The sequence below is a fragment of the Stegodyphus dumicola genome, chromosome X1 (genome assembly GCF_044657685.1).
Source record: "Stegodyphus dumicola isolate Sdum_Otavi_A_Nest chromosome X1, ASM4465768v1".
Classification (NCBI taxonomy): domain Eukaryota; kingdom Metazoa; phylum Arthropoda; class Arachnida; order Araneae; family Eresidae; genus Stegodyphus; species Stegodyphus dumicola.
Genome location: NC_140780.1, coordinates 72,398,017 through 72,418,323, shown reverse-complemented (window position 1 = coordinate 72,418,323; position 20,307 = coordinate 72,398,017). Strand labels below are relative to the sequence as shown.

At 31.2% G+C, this 20,307-nt stretch overlaps 1 long non-coding RNA gene across 7 annotated transcripts in view; it reads right to left on the bottom strand.

Moving 5' to 3' along the window:
• LOC118196379 (uncharacterized) overlaps window positions 1–20,307 on the bottom strand; it is a 224,116-nt gene that overhangs the window by 15,448 nt on the left and 188,361 nt on the right. For all 7 annotated transcript variants that reach the window (XR_015038780.1, XR_015038781.1, XR_015038783.1 and 4 more), the window contains one exon: window positions 3,422–3,511. This is a non-coding gene — a long non-coding RNA (uncharacterized LOC118196379). The remainder of the gene's footprint in view (window positions 1–3,421; window positions 3,512–20,307) is intronic.

Genomic DNA, 20,307 nt, shown 5'->3' with positions numbered 1-20,307 from the left:
TTTTAAATAACTGAAAGAAAGGCTCATAAGTATCTATTTTAATTACCAGTTGGGTAAAAACCAAGGTCTATTAAATGTCATATTATTTTCAATTCTTAATTATTTAAATGTATTTATTAACATTTGAAGGCTTTCTCTTTCGCTAACCCTGGATATAGGACGAAAGTAAATTGTGTGTGTTTTTAACCTGAGGGAAAGCTGGAATCCGTCATTAAAGTTGCCTGCCTCTGAAATTAATTCAGCAATTTGTATTCAGTATGAGCTCAAGGTAGGTATAGCTTTTGAATCTACTGAATAAATGATGGCGTCAAGTAACGGGCGAAATGGGGCAGTTACAAATATCAGCCCCAAACGTTTCTTGTTTGACTTAAATGGACACAGGTTTCTTTAATTCCTCGTTTCTATAAATACGAGTATTACGGTTGTAAAGTTACAGCCCGAAAACAGATTAAATATGTGTTTTCCCCTTTACATGAAGATGGCTGTCGTGATTAGAGAGTTCTAAGGCAGAAATTCTTAAATCTTGTTATGCTGCGGAAAGCCTGAGAGACGATATGAATCTTACCGGCTTCTCAAGAAAACGTGTTTAGAATTATAATAAGATAATAAAATATGAATATATTAGAAAAGGGAGTACAGTCTCATTTGTATGAAAGAATACAAAAATATGTGAAATAACCGGATCGTAAGGAATTATGAATCCATCGCATGTGTTCTTGTGGTATTGTAGTTAGCTTTTTGGTACACTAAATTAAAAAGAAGGGTTTTATTCCCAGCAAGGTGATCGTCGATTTTTCAAGAACTTTTCATCCTAAAACTTTTAATGTTTGTAAAAACGAAAATATAAATTCATTCGAAGAGAAGGTTATTTTTGTTTAGAATCAGTAAGTATGCTGGGTGTGGTTTCCGACAAGCAGATAATTACTTTTCGTGTAAGATGAACCTGTAAGTTAATGAAGAATTCTGCAATGGACATACCTTTCGTTCGAGAGCGTTTTATACGGGTTATCACAGGCAGAAGTTTTTAATTTTTTCAAACGTGAAAACAGAGTCCTTAAAGTATGAAATAAGAGCGTTTTATACGAGTTGTCACAAGGAGTAGTTTCAGGTATTTTCACACTTGTAAATAGAGTTCTTAAAGCATGAAATAAGACATGCATGAGTTATTCTCTAAATTATTATTTAAAATTTTTGGAATTAAACTGGTGAATGAAAATAGTTAAATGTAGCAAATTTTTATTCAATGGTAACATTAAATTAATATTAACGGAAAATCATTTCTTAATTTTTTTTGTATAGGTTCTGAATTTTTAAAGTCGTCTGAGGACTCAGAAGCCTGTGCATCCGGGTTGAGTACCGTTTCTTTAATTGTACGTTTATTAAAAAGAAAAAGTCCTTAAAACACAGGGTAAATTTATTAAATACTATATTTTTAACTAAATGAATAATTTTCTTTTATGTAAATGACAATCTCTAACTCTAAATACTTTCCCTCTTAGTTTCAAACTTAAGCAGAATAACATTTCTTACATGGATTGATAATTTAGAAATTTAATAAGTATTTAAAGTGCATTTTATAAGCCGTGGAAAAAAATCTCAAAGTTGTTATTAGACTGGTTGGAAAAATTGAAAGAAAACAAATGACTGAAAGTTTAACAATTAGTCGGACGTGTAAAATGCTTTTAAATTTTATAATTTTATCGAGTAAAATAATTTGCAGACTTAGACACAAAAAGAATAAACTGCTCAATTCTAGAGCAATTAAATACTTTATTAAGTATCTTCGAGTTTCCTTTCTCTGTTCCTTTCTTTTTTAAAAGGCGATAAATATTACGAAAGGTACGTAACATAAAATGACAGTGCCATGTCTCGCATAATGATGGTCTGGGCGGGGGGGTGGAAGACGGGAAAACTAGTTTGTTCCGTTTAACTTTGAAAAGGACGAAATTATTTTTCCCATATTAGAGAAATAAAAATAAAGGTATCATGATATATGTATACGTTTGAGGCTCTTAAGCGTGGTACATTGGCACTTAAATATTTACTGATAGTTCCGAAATTAGTAATACTACGTCATTCCCAGTAAAGTCCCCATTTGTTATCGTTAAAGCAAAATTAGTAGCCTTTGTAATCTTCATATGACTGTACGTGTTTTAATCAAAGCACTTAAAACTGTTCAGTGATATCTTACGCAAAGACGTTACTTTCCAGTTTTATAACTTAAGGCATTTGGATGCTTGGTTTTTGTTTCCACAATTTTAGAATTCTCTGTGTATAAATTGTAAAGACAGTATACTCACACATAATTGTTTAATTTTAGTAATAATAGCAACATAAATGTCATTATAATCTTTAATGCAAAGTATACCGATTTAGAATTGGCATTAAACTAGAACAATGCTTTTTTTGGGGGGACTAATTGCTATAGAATATGCAGGATACGCAAGTTAGTTGTTTGTTCGCAAGTTGGGTGAGTAAATGCGGTGTGGGCGGGTTATCTTACCTGTTAGGTCGGTCCGTGCGCCATCATTAAGTTGAAGTCCTCATTGGACATGTGAGGCGTAATGAAAGACTTTATACATTTCGGGATTTTGTAATTAAAACTCCATGTATTTTTTTAATTAAAAGAAGTTAAAAAAGTAAAAAGTTAGGAAACAAATTATAAATGGTGTCAGTTTGGGTTTCTTTCTCATGGAGTGTTTCCTAGGAGGCTGCTTACAGCTGTTCTGTGAACTACATCTGAAACATTCTTATAATCTGTAGCAGTCGAAATGAAATTGTAGCTTTCCTTAACGATAAAAACACGTGTAAAATACCTTAGGAAGGTTTTCGTATTTTTGTGAATAACATTAAAGAAAAGAAAATCGCAGTTTATTAACAATGATCCTAAACTTGCGTCATTTTTGGTTAAAGTTTGAAAAATAAATTTCCATCAAAATCTAGAACTGTGGGTCACGACTTCGAATGGAGTCGCAAAGCGAAATGTTGGGGACGCGAAAATTTAATTCAAATATATGAATTTAAAGAAACACAAGTCTCAACCTCTTCATTATCTTTAATGTATTACATTTTCCATACAGAGCAATTATAAAGTCGTAATACTGACCAAAATTGAGCTGTACATTATATTTACAAATTAAAAAATACCATTAAGCGCATCATAATGAAGGCATCGCTTTGGAATTTCAACATAAGATATTTCAAAATTAAAATTGCGCCGGGATCGGCGCCGCTGCGACTAACGTTGTGATAACGCTTTCCAGTACAGACAGTGGTTCCTGGTTCATCGCAAGAAGTGTGTAAAATCAATACAATATTGAAATATTGTATTTTACTGTTGCTCAACTAAGGTTGGTATTTAATTGAATAATTATTATAAGATGCTATTTTATTTATATTTTAGAATAAAAATATTTCTTACCCATGGATAAATGGTCGAACTTGAGTAACAAAGATTCAACGTAGATGGCAAAGTCTCTTCAAGCAGAATCTAGTAATGAGAACGAAGCATCTGAAACGCGAGAAAGGAAATATGATGAGACATTTCTCCCATTTGATTTTGCTTTCAGCAACAGTGATCAATTTTAGAGTTATTAGAGGTAGAAAAAGGATAGAAAAAACTTACAACCTTCGGAAAATTTTATACCGAATAACACTTGGTATGTAAAGTGTAAAGTGATGTATGATCAAATGTGTACTGTAAATTAAATGTCATCAAATGTGTATTGTAAAGCAATAATACATCTTTATTTCTGTTAATTCAAAAACTTTATTTTTGTTAATTTAACTTTAAAAAATATTCTGTAAGAATGCAAAAGATAAAAAGAAGCACAAGTAAATAATCCGTACATATAAAAAGTGAAAAAAAAATCTTTCAACATCAATATTGGAACATAATTTGTTATTCCAAAGTTTGTAAACATTAGAATTAAGCCATTTAGTCATAATTTATATAAAGCATTTTAAAAAGCCTTTTTGACATAGAAATTTAAATATTGTTGGGTAAAATTGAATTTATGACTTAGTTTTTCTCTACATCAGCGTTTCATAAACCGTGGGTTATAGCCCCAAATGCGATCGAAAAGAGAAATGTTAGGGGTAGCGAAAATTTAATTCAGATGCGTAAAATTAAAAAAAAAAGCTTTAATAGTAATCCCTTTATTATTTTTTATTTAATATACTACATTTTCTGTGTTGTTCAACTATAAAATCGTAATACTGGCTAAACTGAACTGTAAATTATGTTTACATATTAAAAATTACCACCAATCTTATCAAAATAGCTGTGTCGCATTGTAATTTCAGCATATAAATTATTTCAGAATCAAAAAGTGCCACAAAAAGTACAGCACTTAGCATGTAGAGAATAAAGTCAGATATTGTTTAAATGTATATTGTTTACCAATGAAATAAATTATTTATGTGAATATAATCTTATTTTTATCTTTATTCTAAATTTAATATCTGGGGCCATGCAGAAATCTTGATGATAGAAAGCGGTCATGAATGAAAAAAGTTTAAGAATCAGTTATCTATAGCATAAAAATATCGAAACTGCGAATTATATGCTGTAGGTAAAGTACAAAAACGATAAGAATATTTTGATATTACTCATTATTATTTTGTGTGTTTGGGTTGAAATTAGCACACATTTATACTGCTTTAAATTTTCGTATGCCAAACTACAATTACTTGGTAACAATTTGATATCGAAAATGGAAATTAAAAGAGCGAGTTATATACGTATATGTATTTGGAAAATATTTTAACGTGAAAATTAATTACATAAGTTTGTTTTCCTCTGCATTTCACATGATAATGATTATTAGTCCAAATATTTCGTAGAATGCATCTTGTACTTTTACATATTCAAATGTCTTCCATATTTCACAACATTAATGCTTTTTAATGTTGTGAAATATGCTTTCAGCATACAGACGGTTAAGATCTTCTACCACTAAATAACTTTAAATTTCCAACTAATTCGCAGGTAGATATTTAAACAGTTATATAGAGTTGGAAAGTGATTAAAATTAAAATGCCATTAAAACAAAAGGTGCGTGTAACGAATAAATTTTTAGATATATCTTAAGCATCCGTTCGCAGAATGTCGGTCACAAAGTACTTCAGATGCTATATTTAACTGCATTATCAATCATCACATTTTTAACTACCAAAAGAGTAAAGTTCTTCTAGATAAGAGGATACAAGGATATAAACCTCAACACGACGCCTAGAAACTGTGGGAAAGCATTTTTATACATCTGTTTTTGCATAAAGAAAAAGTCGTGTATAATTAGACGAATTTCAGAATAAAAAAATCTATGCTTTTATCAATAATATAAAAATTATGCACACAAGTTTATTATTAAATGACATAGCAATAACTTATAAACAAGACGATTTGGCGTAACGTGTGTAATAATATTGCAAGATTATGAATAAATGAGACATATGCTTACGTAAGAATAGTATAGAGAGTAATTCAAGAATTTACCATCTGGAATACTTTTTTTGCAAGTTTATTATTATTTTTTTGGAATTACAAAGTGAAGTAATTAACTATAATTAAATGACAATGTAACTTGGAATCATTTTGAGCACTTTGCACTTACGCTTTGAAATAAGACGAAATTCAACTTTCGATTCTCTCAAAAATATTTGGAAAGGATTTTAAAGAAAATCCAGGCATTTGAAAATGATCTGACGTACATCTCTCATTTTCAAAACACAAACGAATATTCACTTTCACGGGTTCAAATGCCATTAAACATTTATTCTATCATGTATTTACCCTTATATCATAAATGCACCGTCCAGAAAGTATATCATATCTATACTTAATTTAAAATATCGTCCAATATTTGAGCATATGCAGCAATTAACGTGCGCATTTTAATCTTCCCATCTTTACTGTATATCTAATAATATATATACATATCTGTTGTAATTCATCAAGGAATATCTTTATGGAGAACTTCTTAAGAGAAACTAAACTGTTTTCATTTCTGTATGAGAAACTAAAGTCCCATTCAACCAGCCCGATCGACCTCCGTTATTAGAAGCCATGACGACCTACCTGTAATGAGTAGTGTCATCTATTCAGCAGCGACGAGGGGGAATAATGCCGAAACTTTAACACTGGCTATGTAATTTATTCTAGATCTAGACTCTTAACAAATCCTTAAAAATTTGCATTCTGTCCTGCTTTTGTGATTTGTATGCATATTATTTCTTTCTAAAAGGATGCATAAATTAACTAACGTGACATTAGACGCAAATATAAATACCGGACTTGTAATTGATAATTCTTTGAAATAACTTGTATAGAAGTGAATTATTGCTGTGGTCATTCATATCCCGCGCCTTCACTGTCAGTTAATAATGAGAGAAAACTGCAGATAATAAGCGGCAAATTTCCGAACTCTTGCATATCCTAGCCTAAATAGAAAATTTTTTTGACTACTTTTTAAGATCTGTTGCAGTTTCTCATAACAATTTGTTTTCGTTATCCGAAAAATAAATGTATAGTTATATTTTTGCAGCACAATTTGCTCATACGTTTAAATCTTCATATAAGTTCTATGCAAAAAATAAACGAAGTTAGTACACTTTGCGGGAAAATTCTTCACTGGTACTCATAAATACTAAGAAACATAACATTTTAATCCTCTTTTATACAAGCTAAGGAAACGAAAGTATATTTTATTCCTTGCGGTTTCATGCCGCGTTTTCCTTACTATCAAATCGTATCTTCTTTGCATTTGCACCTCGTGTATCTTTGCATTTGCACCTTGTGAGGTGTATATTACTATTATTAATAACTACTTTAATTTGTTAGCCTTGTCATTTCTTGTTTCTCTCGCGTTTCCTCACCAGTATGTAAATGAGTTAGGGTGAACGAGAGTGTACAAACTGAAATATCGAAAGGGTTAGTCAGAGCGCGTTTCGCTTTTGAGTGCGTGCCGATTGTCGTTTCTACCAGCTGTTTGAATTTTGAATCTTGGCTTCGCTGTCTTGCCGAAGTTTAATATTACAACCGGTGTAGGTTTCTGCGTCAACCTGCTAGGTTAAATAATTTTTTGTAGTCTTGAACTCCTAGCTTACCATTAAATTTAGTTTAGTTTATCATTACCTTTAGTTTTGTCGTCACGAGTGGATGGTGGATTTGTAAGCACAAAGACTATGCTGTCTGTAAATAAATGAGCTCAATAAAAGGGTTTTTTGTACACTTTTCCCGTTGTATTCATATTATAGTTTTATCCTAGCAAAGAATACTATATCTTACAGCCTTACTTCAGAAATATATCCATGAGCACAAGCATTCTCTGTTCAAACCAGTATACAAGCAGATCCCAAATTACAAATGATTCGACTTTTAATTTTTAGTGCAACGTCCTGATGCTTTTGCTATCGATCTTTTGTTAATAGAAATGTGCCACAGCTGATAGAGATTATCGAAAAATAAATAAAATAAAATAAATAAAGGAGGCAGAAAAAAATTTTCCCATAAAAAGGCTTCATGTGACATAATTTCTCAAGGTTACGTAAATTTTGACGCAGTTTGTTTAAGCCTGTTTTTTTTACGAATACATTTTACACAAAATAAACCTTATGCGTATTATCTGTTTAACTGAAGGAAATAAGCTTTATTTACTAACAAAAGAGTTTGTTAAAAGGGTTAATTGCAGTACTTTTGCACTTATTTTAGAGGCCCACCAGCGGCCTAGCGGTAAAGTCGCTGAACACTGGTAGTTCGGTCCGAGGTTCGAATCCCGCGAACGGGCTGGCTGCATGGGCGTTTTCGTGGTTTTCCCCATGTGTAACGTATATACGAGTCAGTTTCCCTTAGAAAGTCCTCCACGAAGGCATCCCTCCTCTTAGGCAGATAGCCCTCGAGGCTTTGACATAATCACACACACACTTATTTTAGAATTTCAAATAAATAGTTCCAGAACCATCGTCGGAAAAAAAAATTGGTATAATTTAAAGCATAGTCCGTAGTAATCGAGTTTTCGTTCATACGAGGTGGTTACCTCAAATATTCTAGGTTCTAGTGTATTCTTTTTCATGTGAACGGCTCTGAATATTACATAGGTGTCAATCTTTGTCGTCTCCTAAATTTTGAAGTATGCGTTTTCGTAATATGTTTTTAAGACTTTTTTTTTGTTTACCTTAGGCTGCACAGTATTCTCTTAGAATATGATGACGTAATTCCGGTACACCATGTATACTTTAGGATTTTATATGAACCATCGTCGGAAAAAAAAAATTGGTATAATTTAAAGCATAGTCCGTAGTAATCGAGTTTTCGTTCATACGAGGTGGTTACCTCAAATATTCTAGGTTCTAGTGTATTCTTTTTCATGTGAACGGCTCTGAATATTACATAGGTGTCAATCTTTGTCGTCTCCTAAATTTTGAAGTATGCGTTTTCGTAATATGTTTTTAAGACTTTTTTTTGTTTACCTTAGGCTGCACAGTATTCTCTTAGAATATGATGACGTAATTCCGGTACACCATGTATACTTTAGGATTTTATATGAAGCCAAAATTAAACGAATAAATTTCATTAAAAATTATATTTCCTACTCACTTTTGAGGAGAATTATAAATGTTGATGTTAAATTACAGCTCAAATTCATCAAGAATTTGGAAAAAAATGTACTATTTTTTAATAATTCACAGTTAACTGATTTAAATGGCTGTTAATTATATAAAGGTCAAAGGTACTGAATTTTTATTTCTTGCATTAAAAACAAGAACATTAATAGTAATGTTAAACAGTTTAAAATAAAAATTGACTAAGATAAAACCTGTGACACAATCGAGTAAATACTTATATATAAAAAAAACTAAAGTAATTAATAAGAACTTTGTGATAATAAGAATGTTAAATAACTTACAGCAATTAGATAAAATCTGTAAGTTTCGTTACTAGTTATTCTTTAAAAATAAATACATTAATAATAATGGTAAGCAGTTCAAAATAAAAATTGACTAAGATAAAACCTGTGGCACAGTCAAATAAATACCTATATAAAAAAACTAAGGTATTTAATAAGACAATTGGGATAATAGAATAACTTATAGCAATCAGACAAATTCTATACATTTCGTTACTATTTATTCTTCAGACTTAAGCGAGACCGCAGTTTGCCCTTTTTTGATGCTCTAAGCTAAGCATTAACAATGCAAATGTATTGCCAACTTTCTCTAAAATTTTAATTGCAGTTGATTATTAACTATATTATAAAAACTTTTATCTTTCCTCTTTTCTTTTGTTTTCGATTAATATTAGTCCCAACCTGTCGTTATGTGTTCCTATAGGCTTAATTTAAAATTGAGTCTTTTTCGGTACCAGGAAGTATAGTTTTAACTAAGACATGTAAGAGTAATATTTATACTGTTTTTCCCGTTGTTTTTATTTCTCTAGTCTAAACTATATCCAAAATGCAACTTTGACGAAAGAGAGTTGTTAAAGTAATAATGAACAGATAACGTTATTTATCATATGAATGTTTTCTCATAAATTAGTCTTTCTCTTTTAATCTGTTTCAATTTTCTTCACTCAACGTAGGTGAGTAATCTTAATTTTTTGCACTTCTTTATTGTACTTGCCATAAATTAAACTTCATCAAGATTTATTTCTTAATATACTTAAGCATTTGAATTCTTTAAGGCTTGGCCAAATCGATAAAAGGGGAAAATCATATTAGGAAACTCTACTACAGTTGTGAGGAACGGAACATTTAGAAATCAATAAATTTACTGAACTAAATCAGGCCCTTTCAAAAAACCAGTGGTCAAGTCCAATTTCTTTAAAAAAATAAAGAAAAGTAAAAATAAATAACTTATGTTTTAGCATATTAGTTTCAGGAAGAATATGATTTCGAATAAAATTTTTATTTAAGATTGCGCTTTCAAATATTTTATTTTCATTTAAATCCTTTAAGGGAAATAATATGCATATGTAATTTCAAAATAACTTTTTTTTAACAATAATCGGTTTTTAAACTATGAAACCAAAGTTTGATAAGCCATATTGAAAAATTGAATTGGGCCATACTGAATTATATCAGAGAAAAAGTCTGTAATTCATAAATAGGTTTACGAGGCATCTGAGGATTGGCTCGAATTATTTTGGATTTAGAATTCCCTTGGAAGCTATGTTCTGGATACAAAAAAGTAGGGGATTTCTTAAAGAATGGCTGTAAAAATTGAAGAAGGAATCAATAATCGCTGAAAGCAGGAACGAAAGCGCAAGAAGCTTTAGAGATATTTTTACAGAGTTACAAATAGTTTAGGATTAAGTTTCCAGATCTCATCTAATATATTCTTTAATTCACCATCGCATTATCTATAACTTCAAAACAGACTTATTGAAGAATATAAACTATTTTTATTCCCTTTTTACATTCATTACGTTCTTTTTTTCATCGAGGTCTTTGCTGTTTCATTTCCTTTTATTTCGTCATAACAGCTTCTTTCTTATCATATTAACTTGAAAATTCTAAAGCTTTTCTTAAACTTGAAATTAATTTTAATTAAAAGTTGAAATTAATTTTTCATGAAGTCTCTTAGCTTAGCTTTTTTATTAAACAAAAGGGCAAATTATAAATAGCATGAATTAACAGCTTTCAGTTTCAGAAATCCTTTCTGGAATATCATCAATATTAGTGGATATAAATCTAGGACAAGCTTCCTCACAAAACAGAAAATGTTAACTTTACGGGAAATACTTTTAGATGCTTTCTGTATACATATTTTATTCACTTTCGAGTAAATATTTATGCACCATACAAATGACATAATTTCTCAATGAACATTCGTTCTTGAACACTGCGAGGAAAAGTTGAGGAACGCATTGATCAGATACGCTCCGCTCTAACTTTTATCTGGCAACTGTCACAGCTCAAAATCTTAAGCGTGAAGCATGTGAAAAAATGCTACGCTGCAGTTCAATGCAATTACACTTGCTGTCCCACGTGAAAGCTACGTAGCATACGTAAGCAGTGGACGTTTGTGAAATTTAATGTGTTAAATATCTATGAATGGTTTGTCTACGAATTTTCGATATACAAATCAACAGAAAAGTCCATCTGTTGTAATTAAATTTTAATTTCCATTTAAAATAATATTAATATTGTAGGCAAAAAGAAAATATGAAAGTGAATCTGTAACCTCCAGACGTAAATGGCTCATTTTTGAACAAAAGCCTGATGTAATTAGGCTTCATGAAGAAGCTGCATCATTCGCTAAAGTAGGCCATGGAAAAGGAATGGACAAGTCATTAGCTCAAAAACTTGAACAAAAAATGAATGCAAATTGCAGTGTATGACAACGGATTCTTATTTATCAAAAGTAGCGATTAAAATCAGAAGCGTTTGAATGGTAAACTTGAAACAGCTATTATGAACGCGCATCGAAGACTTAATCAAAAGAGAGTTCCACTTGGTTTAAATGTAATATCGAGTCAAAGCATTAAACATATATAGAATGATTTGAAAACTGTTGAGGGCATAAATAGCTAAGGTGAAAGAACTAAAAAAATCTTTCCCTCAATTCATGGATATTTTCCCGTTTTAAATAACAACTACTATTCATAATGTTCGTATTGCCATTGAATCTGCCAGTGCTCATAAAAGGGCCGCTTCTAGATACTGGAAGGAAATAAGTGAAATCATACAAAAAAGCCGCTGTAAAAAGGAACAAATATTGAATTTTGGTGCAACTGATTTATTCTAGAAAAAATTACCATTACTACCTTTGTGGGAACCAATAAACAGTCATGCCATGGATATAAATTCCAAAAGTATTACACAGTATTATTATGTGGAAAATCAACACGTGATTTCATAATGAAACTAATTATTGGATACAGCGGTGAAAATTCTACAGCTCTTAAACATTTGTAAAAAAATAATCTCCCATTATTGTGGCTTTAAAATAAGAAATCACGGGTCACAAAAGATTTGTTCGAAAACTGATTCACCAGCTATTTTTGCCTTACAACAGAAACATTATTGCCGAGAAACTGGATTAGATTTTAAGATTTTATTGACTTTAGATAATGCTCCAGGTCATCCTATTGGTATCTGTGATTTAAGTGATAATGTATGCAATAACGTTTCTTCTATCAAATATGTTGATCGAGATCTTCTATGTCGTTGGTCGAGGGGCCATTGGCTTAGAGAATCGAAATATATGCGTGCAAATGCAGCAAACCTTGCATAGCGCGGGTAACTGGCCTCACAAGTATCCGGACAGTTAGATACCGGATTGTTTGCATTTATTGACGAGTGTGTTGAAGTACTTGCACGAAGATTAACAGTTGAACATGTATAAAAAATTATTACTGGAATAATTAAAATCTTGTCACAGCTTATTATGGTAGTTGATCTTAACATTAAACGTAATCTTACATTTTGTCGAACGATAAAGTAGTGCAATTCATTGCTATAAAGCAGAGTTTCTTAAATTGTGGGTCGAGGGACCTCCAGCAGGGGGTCCCCAAAAATTTTAACAGTTTTGATATTTCTTTATATTTCTTTAACTTATTATAATAATTTTACAATTACCAAATATTTTTACACAATGTATCTGAAAATAGATAAAGATAAGACAATACAGGCAAAGAAAAAAACGAAAACGTTTCGACGCATTCTTTTCATAATATAAACGTTCATTTTCCTTGCTTTGGACGTGACGCTGTCATTTCGTCTGTTACTTATTTAAAATTTTCACATTGTTCCATGTCTTAAAATTAGAAATTAAAGTTAATGACTTAAAACTGCAATAGTATATTACAGTACAAGTGAAAAAATTGACAGTTTCACTCACGCGTGTGTCAGATTTGCGCAATGCTTATGGGGTCCCACAAAATTTTCATAAATATTATGGGGTCCTGGGGTCGCGAAAACGTCTCAGTGATAAAAAGAGGTCGTGACTGAAAAAAATTAAGAACCCCTGCTATTAAGAAATGCAGGAAAAGAAAAAGTCGAAAAAGGTAAAAAAATAATAATAAAACTTCGATATTGCAGTTTTTAGAAAATAAAAATGGATTATGAAAAACACGTGTTTTTATAAATTGTTTCTAATAAAGACATTTCAATTTGTTAAGCATTCCTAGAACCTCGATTAGCCCAATTTCAAACAGTCCGGGATTCTGGTGGAACCGATTACCCGGACCATGGGAGGAATTGCTCTACTTGCATGCAGATAGATGTTTCAATACCCCATTTGGCATGCAATTCCTTCCGGTACCTTAATTGTTTTGTATGTATGTTTTTATTTGTAAAAAATAAAAAAAAATAAGAATAAAATAAAATAAAGTTATTAATCTCGGGATTCCTTTTTTAGTACTATTTTCTGCCCGTTTCGGTTAAGGAGAATTTCGATTACCTGAGATTTTGTTATCTTTATTTCAACATTTTCAATAAACAGGGTATTTAACTTCGTAGCACCTATCTTGGATTCAACGAAGTTTATTTTGTTCCCTTACCACCCTTTTAAGGTAATATGTAGATTCTTAGGTTGAATTCTTACCACTAGACATATAAACAAACACAGAAATATGTTCACTTTTTCTACCCTATCACATGTTAGAGGTTAAACAAAAGATTTTACATAACGAGAGTACCAGTCGCCTGGATCTGTCTGAAACGCAAGCTTCCTTCAAAGAAAGCTCACCAGCGGCCGAGCGGTAAAGTCGCTGAACACTGGTAGTTCGGTCCGAGGTCCGAATCCCGCGAACGGGCTGGCTGCATGGGTGTTTTCGTGGTTTTCCCTATGTGTAACGTGTATACGAGCCAGTTCCCTTAGAAAGTTCTCCACGAAGGCATCCCTCCCCTTAGGTAGATAGCCCTAGTGTGCTTTGCCATAATTAAATACACCAAACCACCTTCAAAGAAAGTTAATTTATCATAACAGAGTCTACAAGCTTTACCTAAGACCGCAACAATGATTCAAACTTCTAACTTACAAACATAATTTTATTCTTGTGCTATTTTATTTACTTAGAGATCAGCGTTATGAGAGTAAAAGGAACTTTCCTAGGTAATGCATTGTCGGTGGAAAGCCCAAATTCCTCACATGAAGAGTTAGAAGAGTTGCTAAGGTAAGGTTAGGTTAGTTTATTTAATTACGGCAAAGACTCGAGGGCTTTCTGCCTAAGGGAAGGGATGGCCTTCGTGGAGGACTTTCTATGGGAAACTAGCTCGTATACACGTTACACATGGGGAAAACCACGAAAACACCCATGCAGCCAGCCCGTTCGCGGGATTCGAACCTCGGACCGAACTACCAGTGTTCAGCGACCTTACCGCTCGGCCGCTGGTGGGCGCTGAAGAGTTGGCTAAGCGCAACTCTTCTAACTTTATGGTAAAACTGCTTGCTGCTCAAATTTACTTGCTTTCTTTAATGAGCGAAACTCGAGACGAAATGAGGCAAAAAAGAAACATGTAAATTGAATAACATTTGGTTAATTAAACTTAAAAATAAATGCCACAATTTGACAATGAGGAAATGTTTCGTAATTTCAGACCTTTATATTGTGATTTTAATACGTGTATTTTCGGAAACTGAATTTATCGATGCGCCAATTAACTTGAATTTATGTAATGCATATTCAGTAGTAGTGAGAAGAAGCAATTAACAGTATTATAGCAGGAGCAGCTTTCAAAAATTACAAAAGCAGAATTTCCAGAATAGTAGATTAATTAAACAGCGAATTTTAAGAGTATAAAAAATAACTTGAAATTTAAAAGCACTGAGCTTATGTATATTACCAAACTTAACATTTACATCTAAAATACGTTTACTGTAATCTATTAAATATGATAAATGTTATTAATAAAAATAATTACCGATCACTAAGACAATCCATCTAATATCCTTTAGACCAATAAGCTCATGCGATGAAATATAATATAAGCTTTGATTATCATACTACGCAATTATCGAATGAGCTTTTGATTATTATTAGCTTTTGAAAACACATTTTTGCTGCTTGGATTTTGTTCCATGTTCAAAAACTGATATCGAAAATAATAACTGTTGATTATTTTTTCGACTTATCTGCGTTAAAAGGTGTGGATGGATTAGACTGTTATATAATTATTAAATTACCTACTCTTAACAACAACCTGAGTTTCATCCTTCGCTTTTGCCTTCGAAAGACGTTTTAGTGCTTTTAAGTAATTAATCAAAGTTTCAAAAGATTACGATACTAATGATGTTTTAATTTTTTATATCCTTAGTGACATTCTTTAAAAAACAGTCATTTTTAGACAGAAATATTTCCGGTACTGTTATGTCTAGAGATAAAGCACATTAAGTTTACAATCTGACATATCAGAAAAGAGGGTGACTGACTGATAAAGGATGAACATCAACTGAAGTGCGTAATTCTTCATCATATGAAGCCTTTCTGATGTCTTATATCTTTTGTCATAAACACTGTTCTTAATAAAATACATTTACACTTTTGTTTAATAACATTCATAAATAAATGCTGTATCGTATTTATAAATATTGATAAATTAAAGTTAGTGGATAGATAACAGCAGATTAAGTGGTTGAGATTTCTCTTCTTGTCTCTTTTCCTTATGAAATGTAGATTCTAAGCATACATTTTATATTATATACAGCTACTCATTATTCTTTTAGATTTCGCTAACTTTTAAGTAGATATCGAATGCTCATCTACAATGCATTCGGGTAAATTTTAAAAAGATAAAATGCTTACTGGTGCTTTAGTTACTCATAAATAAAATGAGACACTCTGAAACTTCATCATAAATTTAAATGTATATCACAAATAGTACTTTTAAATGAAATATGCATTTATTACTTTAGGTGCTGCTGTAAAATGTTAATGGCTTTTAGGAAGATTTAACATAAGTCATGGTCATCGGATAAGATGCCAAGAGGTCTCAGATAACTCGCTACCCTTCAAACATGTGTTATTCTTTCAGCTTCCACCGAATATTTTTCGGTGCATCAAGGTAAAAGTTATTTTATATTAAATAATAATAACAGTAGATTTACTAAGTAATATCTCTTCACAGAAGCCTAAAAATTCTTCGAAAAGAATAGTAAATTTCTAGTAAATATTCGTTAACAAATATAAGAGAAGAATTGAGAAGAATTAAGTAGATAAATTTTTAATAAAAGAATGACGAGTATAAAAGTCAGTTTTCCTTAGAAACCCTTTAGAATTGTATTCCTCTCTTAAATAGATAGTCCTTGCATTCTTTGTTATATATATATTTGTTATATATATTTTTATAGAATCGGTTATATAACAAACACAATAAATGAAAACCTCTCACATTAATGAGTCATAATTTTCAATTCTTAATTTCAACATTTATATGCACTGAGGGAAAAAAGGTTTGAACACACCGAAGTGACAATATGGTTGTTTAAAATGAGCACCCTGATAATTTTACAACATTTTTTTTTATCTCAAGTATACATGTTCAATATTTCGATTACTTTTAAGTTATTCTTAGTCGTAAATAAAAAAACCATACGCTTGAGTTATTTTTAAATACTCTTCTTGACATTTTCTTTGTCTACCTCTATTTCATTCTACAAAGAATTGATAAATTTTTACGCTAAATCTATTCAGCATTTAAGGTTTGTACTTATTTAACGGTAAATAATCGAAACATTGTTATTAAAATCAGGTGTTAGTATGATAAAGTATTCGATTTGGTCAATTTACAGGAAAATCAAAGAAAGAAAACTTACACGATCGAGGGATTTTTAACAAATCCTGATGCATTTCCAACTTCTGCTGCCTAATTTCGGAATTTTAGAATTTTCCGTTCAAGAAATGTAAATATGAAGTACACTTTCTCAAGCCTTCAAGATGAATTACATACAATCAACAACTTTTTTTCTTAATATTAGTTATATCGATTGATAAAACGCATTGGTTTTGCAATGTTTTACTAAATTATATGTAATTATTAGGTTACCAATGTAACTTTTTTTTAATCTCATCATTGCCTGCATATTACAATTTAAATATATGTTCTTCTTGAGCCATTGACCGTTCTTTCCCAGTCAGTGCTTGTATGTAAATAAAGGCCATTAAATTAGCAAAATAAACCGAAACTAATCTTTCATTAGACATGACTCTTTTGCTTTTTTAATACATTTCTATCATTAAATTGTAACATTTTATTCTCTTTACAAGCATAAAATGCATAAACATTGGAATACTAATACATAGCATAAACATTGGAAGACTTTACGTGAATTATCTTTATGTCTTATAAGATACTAGAGAGAGTGAAAAAGGATGTACAGTACCATTTATTTGAATCAAATAAAAATTAACAGACGGCACCACTAGTGCTTACAAAAGCCAGCAATTACGGCTTAAATCAAAGATGATGAATTAACTAAAACTAAGAGAAGTAAGTTAGCCTAACGGCTTTACAATTAGAATAACGCGCTAGTTGGCTCTGACCTAAATCGGGGTAAAAAACCTAATGGCGAGAATAACGCAACTCTGCAGAATACTACTCGCAAGAAAACCAAATTAGTAACGGGCCTTCAGTAGGCAGAACACGCTTTAATTCTACGCTCTAAAAGGTTCCTTAAAATACTCTCTTCTTTCTGCCTCATTTGAATATCGCGCTCTCTAGAAATTTCATTCTCACAGGAAAATGGAAATGAGGAGGATAAAAAAGCTGATTTGAAATTTAAAAAAAAAAAAAAAAAAACAGTACATGCAATGAGTGAGGAAATGTTCATATTTTTCTCTCAGTTATGTTCTGAAGTATTAATGAAGTAGGTGATGCTGATGTAATTTTTGTAATAGTCTGCAACATATTAACTTGTAGAATTTTTCTTTCATTGAAAGTAGAATTTCTTTCAATCGAAGAAACATTTGAAGCTCGTGTTAAAGATCTTAAACCAGATTTTTTTTTTGAAAATGAGCAATTAAAAAAAGAATCTTAGTTTCATAAATTCTTTTTTTTTTTTTTTTTTTTTTTTTTTTTTTTCAATTTAGCTTCCAAAACGCCTTCTGAGTCAATCTTGTCATACATTAACTGTTTATTTTTTTTTTTATAAACGTAGCGATTTTTCCTTCTTCTCCATCAAATTATTTACATTCCCTCCTTACTTTGTAGAGTCATTAGGTTTTTTTTTTTTTTTTTTTTTTTTTTTTGAAGCAGGAGACATGAAAAAGAAGCAATGCCCTCGCTGGGACTCGAACCACGGACCTCTCGAATATGCTCCGAGTGGGCTGACCATTATACCACGAACACATGCTAAGAAGGCGGAAGAACTACCTTATAACTTGAAAATTATAAAAATAGCAAGGAAATTCTTCACTGTTCTCCAACACTGTCACAAATTTTTGCATGCATTTTAAACACAATGCGAATATGGAAAAAAAAAAAAAAAAAAAAAAAAAAAAAAAAACTTATAATATTTTTATTCTATTAATATTATACCTTACTCATCTAATCTAATCTTAAATGTTTGCACATTGCATTTTCATTATTAAACGTCTGCGAATATTGCAGTCTTTGGCAGTGGCTGAGTGGTTAACAGCGCTGAAGAGTGATGGTGAGACCACTCAAGAGTGATGGTTAGGGTTAGAATTACAATGATCACGCTGGCGGCATGGATGCTTTCTTGTTTTTACCCATGGATAAAGCAAAAATGAGCCAGTTTCCCTTAGAAAGCAAATTACAGAAGCATTCATCTCCTTAGGCAAATAAGAGGTCCACAAGAGGTCGAGTGTTAAAAATTGTCGAATACTGGTAGTTCATCTTAAATTCGAGTCCAAGCGAACGCGCTGACTGCATGATTGGTTTTCGCGGCTTTTTCCCGTGTGTAAGAGCTATTTTCCCCCAAAAAGTCCTCAACGAAGGCATCCCTGCTCTTAATCAAGTTAACCCTTTTGTGTACTTTGCCATATTCAAATAATCATAATAATAACGCTAGGCAAATAAATCTCATGTGCCTTTCATATTCAAATAAAAAATTACGTGTTTATAATAAAACTAGGATTAGTCTTTAAACTTTGAGCTAAGCCATTGTAATTTGCTAGAAATATTGTATATTGCTTTGATTTAAATTATTTATTATAAGTCAATAACTTTTTGATGAAAATATAATGCTCAGTAAAATTCGTAATCATCTTGTAAATCCCATTTCCTTACAAATTTAATTAATCTGAAAATTTCTATCATTACATTTCCCTAAAATCAAGAAAATTACTAGTAAAGACATTAAGTCTAAATTTTAAAATGTTTAGAAGTTTATTAACAAAATTCCATTAAATCTAAAATAATGGGAACATTACGCACTTTATTCTCTATATAAACAAATTCACGGTTTGCTCTCTCTTTTTTTTTTTTTTTTTTTTTTTTTAATACATTTTGTTAGCGTTTACGAGAATTATTACAATTTTCGAGCTTGTAGGTATGGAAAAAATGCTTCTACGATTAAGAAAACTTGTAAAACCTTTTATTTTGTTTATTATACCTCTTTCTTCTCAATCGCGGAAAATTCCATGTACGTCACTAAACCAGTTCCAGCGTTATTTTAAAGCATGGTGTCTGCCGGCAGGGCTAGTTTCAAAACCCAATTACTATTTTGCTCACATAGTCATCTCAGTTTGATTTCCACTCCAACTCAAATAAGTTCACGCATGTGGAAAAGCAATTTGATTTATAATCGCATGAAGGAATCCTTTTATCGCCCCCTTTGTTAATATTACCCAACATGACTTCTGTGTGCAAGATACGTACTACCTTCAAGGCATTGACCACAGTCTTCAAAAATCCAGTTCGATCCAGATTTAACCAGATCGAAATATTTAGGGCCTCTAAACTGATGTGAAATAAAGGAACTTGAAGTTTAGATCTATGAAGGTCAAACTTTTGCCACATTTTTGCCTTATATGTATTTCGAGAAAGTAAGCTGATCTAGGAAATGAATTAAGCTAGTTAGAAGTTTTGAGGAATCTCATATTTTCATATCAAATCATCAAAATTCTTTAAAAAAGCAATCTTTTACATGATGAATGTCTTCAAATAAGTATAAAAGGAACCAAATCACACGATTCTGTAAAAATGATCAGAAATTTCATTACTGTTTATTACTCATTCACACGAGGTGTATTATTTCAGCTTCGGATGGTATGATATTAATTCCTCAACTTCCGTCTATCTTTATCAAAACTGATTTTGAAGAAATATTCTGAATTCTTATAAAATCCTTATAACATAATGTTAACTTCAATTATTTTGGTCATAACCTTCCCTTATTTAA